The sequence below is a fragment of the Lineus longissimus genome, chromosome 7 (genome assembly GCF_910592395.1).
Source record: "Lineus longissimus chromosome 7, tnLinLong1.2, whole genome shotgun sequence".
NCBI classification, from domain to species: domain Eukaryota; kingdom Metazoa; phylum Nemertea; class Pilidiophora; order Heteronemertea; family Lineidae; genus Lineus; species Lineus longissimus.
The window spans coordinates 15,090,992-15,104,811 of NC_088314.1; the positions used below are offsets into that span (position 1 = coordinate 15,090,992).

Consider the following 13,820-nt stretch of genomic DNA (forward strand, 5'->3'; position numbering starts at 1 on the left):
TTAGGGCAATTACAACAATACATAAAAGGGTGTTATTAACAACAATACCACAATTACTGGCGCAGTCCTTCTCCGTTTACTTCTAAAGATATTGGTACTTCGTTCATTTTGGATCAGCTTTGTTAAATCTAACACTGAAATGTCCTGGACTCATCGTTAAAACTGTCTTTATGCTTTCCACAGCGGGAATATCTTAAAATACAGTCTTTCTAAATACTATAAATATTACGGGAAAGCTAACCCCGGGACGACAGGTTATATATTGTGACATTGTATAAGGGGCTTGGCAGCGATCGAGAAGTACATTAGCAATCGGCTAGTCGCTGGAACAGTTAGGATTCATTGTTACTTCGTAGCTTTTCGACACGATATCATTTCATTTCTGAAAGAATACGGTATAAGCAAAGATACTACCCTACGAGCTTTATATCAACGGGAGACATCAGGGGACTATTTCGCAGTGTTTGGCGATGTATCAGAAGCTAGGCATTTTGCCTGTCTTGGGCAGGTTGTTTCAAAGTCCAATAACAACGCGAAAGTTGTCCTTTCGTCAGTAGACAAGGAAATAGTCTCGTTAAGGGTGTTGTGGCTCCCGGTCGACGTTAGCAATGGCCGGGCCCACGTCAGGCGCGTATTTAGTCACGTCGGGGAAGTAGTTCGGGTAGTCAACGAAGAAACTTCAGTACAAGGTCTCAAATTGGAGACGGGTGTGAGAGTTGTAACCTTAAAAATCCACGAAAAAGACAAACATTCCATACCGCACAGGATCGATACCGATGACGGGTATGCAATGCTGGTGACATGAACAGGTAGGATGCCCCTCTGCTTGAAATGCAACCGATTAGGGCACGTTCGCTCCGAGTGCCCCAGTAACAACAGGGGTCCACCTAGAAAGTTTGTCGATATGGATGTTGTTGACGAAGAATTGGATACCGTCAGTGAAGTCGCGGAGGAAAATAGGGAAGACGAAGCTGTCCCACTGAGGACACCAGAAGCGCCAGCGCCCGTCAAGGAGCGCCCGTTTTCACCCACGAGTCCAAGTCGGTTGTGCCAACAGTGGAGGAGGAGATTCAGCAGACGCCGGAGGAAGAAGAGGAAGTTCAAGCTCCCCTTGGGTCTCCTTCCCAGGATCCTCTTCAGAGTTCGGAGCTCTTTTCTCAAAACGAAACATGTGTAGAAGACGAGATTGCTAAACTGACCACGATGTTGTCGGGTCAGGAGGAAAATATGCCCCTTAGTCAGAAGATCCCCCCCCCCCCCCCCCCCACCCCGAGGCAACCCTCGCCTTTGCCTAAATCAAAGAAGAAATAAAATACAAGTAATTACGACCTGACCTGGAACGTTTCTCGATCGATGGACTTGGAAACGGACAATGGCTTAGGACTCGACTTTATATGATACGCAAGGATATTCGGATTACTGACCACCTCGGCTCGCCCATGGACTATGCTTCTGTCCTCCTTTCGGAGTCATTCTTTCTTATGTAAGTATTGTACTTATTTTCAGTATACCATAGCAATTATTTTTTCCAGCCTCTGCCGTCTTTTCCCTCTGATTTATAATGTCTAATATTTCATTTTCTAGCCTCAATAGCCTTTCAAGTTTTTCGAAACAACGTTTAATATCTAGTTTTCTTTTACAATTTGATCTCGATTTTATATTTTTACAAGAGACCAATGCTGGTTCTCTTTCTTTGGCTAAGAGGATTGAGAGTCATTTTGGACCTAAAGCTTTTTGGTCTTTTTCCTCACAGAAGAGTACTGGTTCTGTCTTTTTCATATATTTTCTTCCGATGTAGTTACCAGGAATTTTTCTTATGACCTAGAATGAGGCCGAACGTAGGACCTTTTTATCTACCCTTTATACTTCTTTCAATACAAGCCGTAAGCTTATTTTGGGCGGCGACTTTAACTGTGTAATGTGCACCAAACTAGACAAGGTCGGGGGGAACCCCGCCCGCGGCTTTATCAATCGTCTATTTCTTATTTCGTATGCCCAATTTATGTTGCTGTAACGTCTCTATTTGTTATCAAACTTTTCTATAGGTATGCATGCGGGCCAGCAATAGGCTGGAAGCAGCCGAAACGTCACGGTTTGGACAATTCACGCCGTTGGCAACATGTAGAGTTTTCGAGGCCGGCACCGGTATCGCTTCTCGGCCTATTGGCTAAGATCAAAGTGTTATATCTGTTCTTATCATTCGAATTTGCAGTAGGAACGACCGAGGAGCAGCACGTGCCATTTAATTGTTTATTTTATCAGTTCGAGCACCATGTGACGTTGCACCGTTTATTCATTCTTTGGAGTCTGTATGGACGTTTTTTGTTTACGTTACTTCGTTTAGAGGACATTGTGTTTTATCCTTTGTGTTCGCTGCACAGAACGTTTTTATCCGACCGCACCCTTGTTTCTTGGTAAAGTTTTAAACGGCACGCCCTATTTTATAGACGGTAGTGTATATACATAGGCCATGGCGTCCTACACGGGCGCTGTGGGGCAGCAGCAAGCTGAGTTTTATGAAGCAGAAGTGGTAGACGTGATTAAGAGGAGTCAAGTGTGAGTTGATTATAAAACAAATTACGACAATGGGGAAATTAAACAGTTCATGATAGTTAAAGCGTTAGTGGACAATGGGATCCCGGTTAAAAGTATTAGGACAGTTTTAAAAATGAGTACAGGACAGTGTGAGATTTGATAAAGGGGATCCGAACATGAACGAAGTTCCGATATCATTAGAGGTAAATGGAGAAGGTTTGTGGCTAGAGAAGGCCCGGGATTTTGAGAAAAAAGTTTCACACAAGTAGATATGTGGAAGTTCACAATTATCCAGTAGAGTGCAACATAGAATGGGTGAAGGGGACGTTAGAAAGGTATGGGGTAGTAAAGGAGGTGAGACGGGAAATGTTGAGAGAATATACGACAGTAGAAAGCTGGACGTTGACGGCGGTGATGAATGTGTGGGCGAAGGTCCCAAAAATAGTCTATATAAAAGGAAATCGGTTCAAGACATGGAATAGAGGTCAGGAGGACGAGCTAAGAGTGGGGGCCACGTGTTTTAGATGTAGAAAGAAAGGCCACTATCGGTATGAATGTGAAAGGGAGAGAAAGCGTTTAGAGGAGCGAGAAGGAAGGGAAGTTAGGAGTGCAGTGCAAATAGTGAAGGAAGGAGAGAAGGAGGAAGAAGGTGACATAATGAGTGAGATGGAGGAGGAGAAAGGGAGAAAGGAGGAAGGAGCGAAGGGGAACGAAGGCAGTGAGGAGGAAAATGTGAGTGAACATGAGGAAAGGGAATCGGAATGGACAGTAGCAAAGGGAAGAAAGAAGGGAAATGAGTCTGTATGGGACACGCCGTCCGAGGTAGGAAAAAGACTGAGAGAAGCGAAAGAGAGTGTAGAGGGAGAAGTGAGAGACTGTCGACACCAGTGAGTATTGATGTAAACAATTCACCACCTAGGGTGGACATCATTTTGAAGGGCTTTGCGGGTAGTAGACCGATGACCCCTGACGGGGCCATGGGGCGACGGGGTGATATTTGTCAAGAGGGGCAACGAGAGGGTGGAAAAAAGCCCTGATGACACAACAGTCAAGGTCACGAACAAACAAGTTGCGAAAAAGCCCCACTTGGGAGTGCCATCACGTTAACAGCGCACCTCACCAGGAAAGACTCGGGCTACTTCCGCAAAACCCTTCAAACATTAATTAAAATGTATATTAAAATAATATTGTATGTACAGTCCTTCAAAAAAGTAAATGGACACACAAAAATCAAATTTTCTTGAAAACGGCTGGTGATAAATCGATGCGGTTTGCTGCATTTGATAGGGCATTTAGTTGTGCATCATGATATCTACCACTTGGAAATTTGCTATTTTACCTATAAGTCAATTTTTTCGATTTATGAAAGGTCCCAAAATCAACTTTTTTATCACGCATTTTTTGGGGGCAAATTTTATATTGACTGGAAGCTTCTGTTGAGTTATGAGTGAATATCTAAGAAATTCCACAGTTTTCACTTGAATCTGCAACTTATTAACCCATTTGTGCAAAAGGGTTTTGTTACCCGGTCTTCTACTGCGGAGATGCCCCCTTGATATTATTCACCTGGCCCAGACAACCGGAATCATGTCACCATTTCAATGGCCTTGTTTAATATGCCTATGAATAGCTCTCCCAGGCCTGGATTTGGCAGCTGGACAATGGGTTCACCAATATTACTTTACCCTCGCGTTTACAATACATCAATGTTAACAACATTTCCACCCCCATTCAAAACCTCAGCCAATAAGGAATTAACACTCGGGCTGCATGTTGAAACTGACATAATTGGCTATGGTCGACTTCTCCAAAGTAATTCCAAAGTCAATAAACAAGGTGCAAAATTTTGACATAAAATGCTGTTTTCCCACCAATTAACACAAGATATTTTCATCACCTTGATGGGGACGTGGGTTTTTCATCATGGTGATTCATCCTATCAAGAAAAAGTACGAAAAAAATCGGAAACGAAAAAGTTGATTTTTGGGCCTTTTGTAAATCAATAAAAGTCGGTATTAGATAAAATGGCTAATTTTTATGTGGTAGATACCATGATGCACAACTAAATGTCCTATCAAATGCAGCAAACCGAATCGATTTATCACCAGCCGTTTTCAAGAAAATTTGATTTTTGTGTGTCCATTTACTTTTTTGAAGGACTGTACTCACCCTTTGCATTATAGGAATGGCAACAACAGTATCTTCGATAAACGTGAATGGTCTGTATGAAAAAAGAGTAAGTATATTAAATAAAATTACCGGATTAAAGTGTGACGTGACATGTTTACAGGAAGTGCATGTAGTGCCGGACAACCTAGGACCATGGATAAATGGACTACATCTCTATAGCAGTGGCCAAACCCATGCGGGTACAGCCATCATCACCAGGACTGCGGTGGAGAGGGAGTTCCAGGGGGTTTGCAGGGAAGGGTGTCCCATGTGTGCCTGAAGTCCGGCACTCATGTTCTCACTGTATGTACATGCCTACGCAGAATCCCGGGAATCATAATAAAGCTATTACCTTTTGTCAAAACTTGAAAGAGTATGTTAGGAAATTTAGGAGGGAAAACTGGATAGTGGGAGGGGATTTTAATTTCGCAACATTTAGGAGGTACCGAGGGACGGGAACACTATTACCAGGGAACATTTTGTGTATATAGTGATGATAAAAATGCCTTACGTTCGGCCTCATTAGAAGGAGCATAGATATTGACAAGTCGGAGCTGCAACCCTCTGACGTCAATATCAAGATAAATAAGTCGACCATCTAAATCATAATCAAAATTACCAGTAGAAACATCAGAAGAGAATATAAAAATAGCCGAACCAGTACTCTTATGAGTAGAAAAAGACCAAAAGGCTTTCGCCCCAAAAAAACTCTCAATCCTTTTCGCCACTGAAAGAGAAGCCACATTGGTCTCCTGCAAAAATATAAAATCAAGTTCAAATTGGAGAAGAAAATCCGAAATCAAGCGCTGCTTGGAAAAGCTCGAAAGGCCCCGACAATTGAGGCTTGAAAAAGAAATACCAGAAAAATTAGACATTATATTTTACGGCAAGGCAAAAACTGAAAGAAAAATATAATCACAGATATGGTATACTGCAACAGAAGAACAAACATTAAACAATAAAGCCGAACGGCATAAAATTATACCTCCAAAGTAGAACTCCCGAGGGAGATATATCCAATAGAATAGTCCGTGGGCAGTCCGTGGCGGTCGGTAATCCGTTGAGTTTTTAGCATAAACAATAATCCGATGTTCAAGAGAATCGTCCGTAGGCGTGATATTCATAACATATGAAGTCATAGTCCAGTCTAAACAGAGGAATGGCCGCTTTCATGAAGATCGTAAAATTATTTTGTCTCGCTTCTGGTTTTTCTCTCAATCTTATTAAGTCCAAAGGGTTTTTTCTTGGGAAGTGGAAGTCACGGAGTGACCATCCCTTTGGCATTTCTTGGCCGGACAGGGTTAAATTACTGGGCTGCCTATTCGGGTACACTGTTTCGTGGGATGATATTTGGGGCCCGATATTTCTAAAATTTCTCAAAATTCTTAATTTTTCCAAGTTATCTGGTCTTACTTTAAAACAGAAGTCTATTATTATTAGTACGTTTGCGTGTTCAAAGATATGGTATACTGGTTGTGTTCATCCTATGCCGAATTGTTATGCCGATAAATTTCAATCGGCAATTTTTAAATTCTTATGGCCGAGTGCCCACTTTGAGCCCTTGGCTCGGGCAACTCAATTTTTACCCTTTCTTTCTGGCGGTCTCGCCATCGTTAATATCAAAATCAAATTGGCCGCTTTGGCAATTAAACACATGTTTCACTATATCTCTAATCTCAATTCTGCGTGGCATCCTTTCACTAACTACTGGTGCGCGCTACATTTTTCTAAATTTAATCCCCTGTTATGGACAAATTTGTCACCACACGGTTCCCAATACTCCCCCTTTTACAAGCACGCTGTGCAATGTTTCGATTCCTTTCATTCAAAATTTCCTGGCTTTGACCCTTCCAAAGCCAGTGTTAAACTCATTTATTCCTTATTGTTGGGGTCGGTGACAAAGCCACCTCGGTCTATTGCTTTGTTCCCGGCCATAAATTTTAAACCTATTTTTGTAAACTTGCATGATCAGTTTATTGACCCCGCATCGCGGGACGTTTCCTATAGGCTGATCATGCAAGTGTTGCCCGTCAATCATGTTATTTGTCAATGGTCTCGTGGCCAGTACGGGCCTAGGCCCTGTTCTTTTAATTGTGGTTTTGGTCACGAGACTTATCAACATCTTTTCTATTATTGCTCCGTTGTACGGCCTCTGAGATCCTTCCTCGCTAGATTTTTCAAACTCTTTGGCCAAACTCTAAAATTTGATTCAGTATATTTATTAAACATTTCCGTAAAAGACCCTCATTTAAAATCTCTGTTACTGTACCTCTCTTCGGAGTTCATTCGTACCATCTGGATACAGCGGAATCTCATCAAGTTTGAAAAGAAAATTATCACCTCCAATTCATTAATGTTGTATTTTATATCTAGGTTGAACACTCGTATTCGTTGTGATTTTCACAGGTTTCCCTTGCCTCTTTTTAAAAAATACTGGTGCCAGATGCCCGTCTTCTGCTCTGTGGAGGATGGGGTTCTGGCACTTCGGCTTAAAATATAATACATTTCTTTCTTTGAGTGCGCATGCTGGCCGGCCAATGGCCGCTCGGGCATGCGTAACTCGTTGTCCACTCTTGGCAACTTCATTCAATTCTTTGTTAATCTCTTTGTCAGGTCGCGTGTCTGCGGTCAATGGCCGTGCAGACACGCTTCCAATAGTATACGCAATTTTGCGACTTTGTAAATCCTCCTTTAAAACTGGTGCCGGAGGCCCGTCTTCTGTCGAGGTCGGGGTTCCGGTGCTCAGATCAAGATGGTTTTAATCGGTATTCGTTCGATTGTTTGAGTAGTTCTGCAGTAAAAACCTTTTCGTCCTCATTAATATATTATGTCAATTCATTCAAAATTTTAAGCAGTTGTCAATCTAGAATTATATCCTACCTCTGATTCGTTGGCTGTGGTGTGAACGGTTTTGATCCGCCGAGTACACCGCGTGACTCCTCTGAATCCTCTTGTAATATCATCCATTCAATCTCTCAAAAAAGGCTAATTGCCAGTAATTTTCCGTAATAAACATTGACAACTTTTCCAACCTGCAGAATTTTTATACAATTGACCGGTATTGACAGTTTCTGTATGTAAATTAATGTTGCCGTACTGATTTTCTCTCATGTTTACGTTTCTATTGAGTGCGCATGCAGGCCGGCTGATGGTCGTGCATGCATGCGTACCTCGTTGTCTATTTCGACAGCTTCAAATATTATGTTAAATTCTTAATTGGGGTCGCGTGCCTGCGGCCAATGGCCGTGCGGGCACGTGACCCGTAGTAATCTATTTCTACTACGTTAATCTATTTCTCTCTCGTGCGGCAATATTCTCGTGTAATGTCTTTTCATGTCCTTTCTCTTCCTCACAGCTTTAATCCGTTTTCTTTCCAGTCGATTCCGTCTTTCACAAGAAGGTCTCACTAACACCTTCTTTCTAAACACAGTCGCCTCACTAATGCACTGTTTTAAAGCCTTTCCCCGTTAAACCCATTCTGTACTCAGTCTTATCATTGTATTCCCCCCCGTATCCTAAGCTTCAGTATTTCTTGTATGTAAAACTTTATAATAAAATATGTGCAATAAATTTTACATTTACTAAAAAAAAAAAAAAAAAAAGGTATCTGTTCTTATCAGCTTAATATCTGATACGCACCTCATTGAGGTGCTTCGATATTAAACTGATTTTTGGACCTCGGCGAGATGTCAGGGGCTTGCTCCGCTCTCGCCACGGGTTGGCCTGGTATTGCAGTACCTCCAGGATCGGCCCATAATAAACAAACCAACAATAGACCTTTCCCCAAATGCCCTTCCCCATTGTTAACTTCCCTTTCCCATGCCTTACCGAGCTTGGGAGGGGGAGGGGTGGGGGTGGGGGTCCTGGGGCCAGGTGATTCAATTAAACTAAATATGTATCAGAAGCTAGGCAGATCAAGAACAGATACCGGTACAGTTGTGTGTGGGCATTAAATCAAGGCAAGAGTTTGGTCGAATAACCTCGTGTCCGAGCTCTGTCTGGCGCCTAAATGGCTTCCTGGCCGCAGACGACCTCCCTGGTGACGGGAAGCCCCTGTGACGATATCGATGACGTCACCGCAGCCAGGCAGCCACGTGTCCCTGGCGACAGTGGCGACAGTGACGTCAGTGAGGGCTCAAACTGGCCGTGCTCGACGTTCAGGGCCGAATTTGGCACTCGAACGGGGGGGGGGGGGGGGGGGGGGCACCCGCCAGTCGAAAGAGCAGCGCCAGGCCTACATGAAACGCGTGTGAAAAGGTGGGCATGCTTGGAATAGTTCTCCGTCGGTTGCCGTTGGAAGATTCGCTTGGAAATAACTTGCTCACCGCCTCGATTGGCTTGTGTCGTTCCGCGCGGTGTTTGCGACCTACATTCAGACGCCCTAATCGGACGGACTCACCTCGAACTCCCAGGGCCCGCGAAGCCAGTCACACGCCCAGAACAGCTTGGCCACCGCGGGACGAGGCGCGTCCTTCGACTTTCTAAGGAACTACTGTGCTGGGGGGGACACTCCTCGCTCCACGGACAATTTGCCTTGTCGATTCCCGAGGACACTGGCACCTGCAACGTCGTCTGCTGCCATCTGGCGTTGACCAAATCAACTACGTCACACGCAGCCGAAACGTCACGGCTTGGACAATTCACGCCGTTTGCAACATGTAGAATTTTCGAAGCCGACGCCGGCATCGCTTCTCGGCCTATTGGCTAAGATCAAAGTGTAGTATCTGTTCTTATCAGCTTAATATCTGATACGCACCTCATTGAGGTGCTTCGATATTAAACTGATTTTTGGACCTCGGCGAGATGTCAGGGGCTTGCTCCGCTCTCGCCACGGGTTGGCCTGGTATTGCAGTACCTCCAGGATCGGCCCATAATAAACAAACCAACAATAGACCTTTCCCCAAATGCCCTTCCCCATTGTTAACTTCCCTTTCCCATGCCTTACCGAGCTTGGGAGGGGGAGGGGTGGGGGTGGGGGTCCTGGGGCCAGGTGATTCAATTAAACTAAATATGTATCAGAAGCTAGGCAGATCAAGAACAGATACCGGTACAGTTGTGTGTGGGCATTAAATCAAGGCAAGAGTTTGGTCGAATAACCTCGTGTCCGAGCTCTGTCTGGCGCCTAAATGGCTTCCTGGCCGCAGACGACCTCCCTGGTGACGGGAAGCCCCTGTGACGATATCGATGACGTCACCGCAGCCAGGCAGCCACGTGTCCCTGGCGACAGTGGCGACAGTGACGTCAGTGAGGGCTCAAACTGGCCGTGCTCGACGTTCAGGGCCGAATTTGGCACTCGAACGGGGGGAGGGGGGGGGGGGGGCACCCGCCAGTCGAAAGAGCAGCGCCAGGCCTACATGAAACGCGTGTGAAAAGGTGGGCATGCTTGGAATAGTTCTCCGTCGGTTGCCGTTGGAAGATTCGCTTGGAAATAACTTGCTCACCGCCTCGATTGGCTTGTGTCGTTCCGCGCGGTGTTTGCGACCTACATTCAGACGCCCTAATCGGACGGACTCACCTCGAACTCCCAGGGCCCGCGAAGCCAGTCACACGCCCAGAACAGCTTGGCCACCGCGGGACGAGGCGCGTCCTTCGACTTTCTAAGGAACTACTGTGCTGGGGGGGACACTCCTCGCTCCACGGACAATTTGCCTTGTCGATTCCCGAGGACACTGGCACCTGCAACGTCGTCTGCTGCCATCTGGCGTTGACCAAATCAACTACGTCACACGCAGCCGAAACGTCACGGCTTGGACAATTCACGCCGTTTGCAACATGTAGAATTTTCGAAGCCGACGCCGGCATCGCTTCTCGGCCTATTGGCTAAGATCAAAGTGTAGTATCTGTTCTTATCAGCTTAATATCTGATACGCACCTCATTGAGGTGCTTCGATATTAAACTGATTTTTGGACCTCGGCGAGATGTCAGGGGCTTGCTCCGCTCTCGCCACGGGTTGGCCTGGTATTGCAGTACCTCCAGGATCGGCCCATAATAAACAAACCAACAATAGACCTTTCCCCAAATGCCCTTCCCCATTGTTAACTTCCCTTTCCCATGCCTTACCGAGCTTGGGAGGGGGAGGGGTGGGGGTGGGGGTCCTGGGGCCAGGTGATTCAATTAAACTAAATATGTATCAGAAGCTAGGCAGATCAAGAACAGATACCGGTACAGTTGTGTGTGGGCATTAAATCAAGGCAAGAGTTTGGTCGAATAACCTCGTGTCCGAGCTCTGTCTGGCGCCTAAATGGCTTCCTGGCCGCAGACGACCTCCCTGGTGACGGGAAGCCCCTGTGACGATATCGATGACGTCACCGCAGCCAGGCAGCCACGTGTCCCTGGCGACAGTGGCGACAGTGACGTCAGTGAGGGCTCAAACTGGCCGTGCTCGACGTTCAGGGCCGAATTTGGCACTCGAACGGGGGGAGGGGGGGGGGGGGCACCCGCCAGTCGAAAGAGCAGCGCCAGGCCTACATGAAACGCGTGTGAAAAGGTGGGCATGCTTGGAATAGTTCTCCGTCGGTTGCCGTTGGAAGATTCGCTTGGAAATAACTTGCTCACCGCCTCGATTGGCTTGTGTCGTTCCGCGCGGTGTTTGCGACCTACATTCAGACGCCCTAATCGGACGGACTCACCTCGAACTCCCAGGGCCCGCGAAGCCAGTCACACGCCCAGAACAGCTTGGCCACCGCGGGACGAGGCGCGTCCTTCGACTTTCTAAGGAACTACTGTGCTGGGGGGGACACTCCTCGCTCCACGGACAATTTGCCTTGTCGATTCCCGAGGACACTGGCACCTGCAACGTCGTCTGCTGCCATCTGGCGTTGACCAAATCAACTACGTCACACGCAGCCGAAACGTCACGGCTTGGACAATTCACGCCGTTTGCAACATGTAGAATTTTCGAAGCCGACGCCGGCATCGCTTCTCGGCCTATTGGCTAAGATCAAAGTGTAGTATCTGTTCTTATCAGCTTAATATCTGATACGCACCTCATTGAGGTGCTTCGATATTAAACTGATTTTTGGACCTCGGCGAGATGTCAGGGGCTTGCTCCGCTCTCGCCACGGGTTGGCCTGGTATTGCAGTACCTCCAGGATCGGCCCATAATAAACAAACCAACAATAGACCTTTCCCCAAATGCCCTTCCCCATTGTTAACTTCCCTTTCCCATGCCTTACCGAGCTTGGGAGGGGGAGGGGTGGGGGGGGGGGTCCTGGGGCCAGGTGATTCAATTAAACTAAATATGTATCAGAAGCTAGGCAGATCAAGAACAGATACCGGTACAGTTGTGTGTGGGCATTAAATCAAGGCAAGAGTTTGGTCGAATAACCTCGTGTCCGAGCTCTGTCTGGCGCCTAAATGGCTTCCTGGCCGCAGACGACCTCCCTGGTGACGGGAAGCCCCTGTGACGATATCGATGACGTCACCGCAGCCAGGCAGCCACGTGTCCCTGGCGACAGTGGCGACAGTGACGTCAGTGAGGGCTCAAACTGGCCGTGCTCGACGTTCAGGGCCGAATTTGGCACTCGAACGGGGGGAGGGGGGGGGGGGGCACCCGCCAGTCGAAAGAGCAGCGCCAGGCCTACATGAAACGCGTGTGAAAAGGTGGGCATGCTTGGAATAGTTCTCCGTCGGTTGCCGTTGGAAGATTCGCTTGGAAATAACTTGCTCACCGCCTCGATTGGCTTGTGTCGTTCCGCGCGGTGTTTGCGACCTACATTCAGACGCCCTAATCGGACGGACTCACCTCGAACTCCCAGGGCCCGCGAAGCCAGTCACACGCCCAGAACAGCTTGGCCACCGCGGGACGAGGCGCGTCCTTCGACTTTCTAAGGAACTACTGTGCTGGGGGGGACACTCCTCGCTCCACGGACAATTTGCCTTGTCGATTCCCGAGGACACTGGCACCTGCAACGTCGTCTGCTGCCATCTGGCGTTGACCAAATCAACTACGTCACACGCAGCCGAAACGTCACGGCTTGGACAATTCACGCCGTTTGCAACATGTAGAATTTTCGAAGCCGACGCCGGCATCGCTTCTCGGCCTATTGGCTAAGATCAAAGTGTAGTATCTGTTCTTATCAGCTTAATATCTGATACGCACCTCATTGAGGTGCTTCGATATTAAACTGATTTTTGGACCTCGGCGAGATGTCAGGGGCTTGCTCCGCTCTCGCCACGGGTTGGCCTGGTATTGCAGTACCTCCAGGATCGGCCCATAATAAACAAACCAACAATAGACCTTTCCCCAAATGCCCTTCCCCATTGTTAACTTCCCTTTCCCATGCCTTACCGAGCTTGGGAGGGGGAGGGGTGGGGGTGGGGGTCCTGGGGCCAGGTGATTCAATTAAACTAAATATGTATCAGAAGCTAGGCAGATCAAGAACAGATACCGGTACAGTTGTGTGTGGGCATTAAATCAAGGCAAGAGTTTGGTCGAATAACCTCGTGTCCGAGCTCTGTCTGGCGCCTAAATGGCTTCCTGGCCGCAGACGACCTCCCTGGTGACGGGAAGCCCCTGTGACGATATCGATGACGTCACCGCAGCCAGGCAGCCACGTGTCCCTGGCGACAGTGGCGACAGTGACGTCAGTGAGGGCTCAAACTGGCCGTGCTCGACGTTCAGGGCCGAATTTGGCACTCGAACGGGGGGAGGGGGGGGGGGGGGCACCCGCCAGTCGAAAGAGCAGCGCCAGGCCTACATGAAACGCGTGTGAAAAGGTGGGCATGCTTGGAATAGTTCTCCGTCGGTTGCCGTTGGAAGATTCGCTTGGAAATAACTTGCTCACCGCCTCGATTGGCTTGTGTCGTTCCGCGCGGTGTTTGCGACCTACATTCAGACGCCCTAATCGGACGGACTCACCTCGAACTCCCAGGGCCCGCGAAGCCAGTCACACGCCCAGAACAGCTTGGCCACCGCGGGACGAGGCGCGTCCTTCGACTTTCTAAGGAACTACTGTGCTGGGGGGGACACTCCTCGCTCCACGGACAATTTGCCTTGTCGATTCCCGAGGACACTGGCACCTGCAACGTCGTCTGCTGCCATCTGGCGTTGACCAAATCAACTACGTCACACGCAGCCGAAACGTCACGGCTTGGACAATTCACGCCGTTTGCA

General features: G+C 47.6%; 5 non-coding genes and 1 pseudogene across 5 annotated transcripts; all 6 read left to right on the top strand.

The window, feature by feature from the left end:
- Positions 1-2,147: 2,147 nt before the first annotated feature.
- Positions 2,148-2,325, top strand: LOC135491866 (U2 spliceosomal RNA; annotated as a pseudogene).
- A 5,944-nt stretch (positions 2,326-8,269) lies between these two features.
- On the top strand, positions 8,270-8,464 carry LOC135491805 (U2 spliceosomal RNA). The gene has a single exon (XR_010447918.1). It is a non-coding gene; the product is annotated as a U2 spliceosomal RNA (small nuclear RNA).
- Positions 8,465-9,388: 924 nt separating this feature from the next.
- Positions 9,389-9,581, top strand: LOC135491761 (U2 spliceosomal RNA). Its single transcript, XR_010447877.1, has one exon. It is a non-coding gene; the product is annotated as a U2 spliceosomal RNA (small nuclear RNA).
- A 923-nt stretch (positions 9,582-10,504) lies between these two features.
- On the top strand, positions 10,505-10,697 carry LOC135491880 (U2 spliceosomal RNA). The gene has a single exon (XR_010447958.1). It is a non-coding gene; the product is annotated as a U2 spliceosomal RNA (small nuclear RNA).
- Positions 10,698-11,619: 922 nt separating this feature from the next.
- On the top strand, positions 11,620-11,812 carry LOC135491891 (U2 spliceosomal RNA). The gene has a single exon (XR_010447969.1). It is a non-coding gene; the product is annotated as a U2 spliceosomal RNA (small nuclear RNA).
- Positions 11,813-12,734: 922 nt separating this feature from the next.
- On the top strand, positions 12,735-12,927 carry LOC135491902 (U2 spliceosomal RNA). The gene has a single exon (XR_010447980.1). It is a non-coding gene; the product is annotated as a U2 spliceosomal RNA (small nuclear RNA).
- Positions 12,928-13,820: the final 893 nt, after the last annotated feature.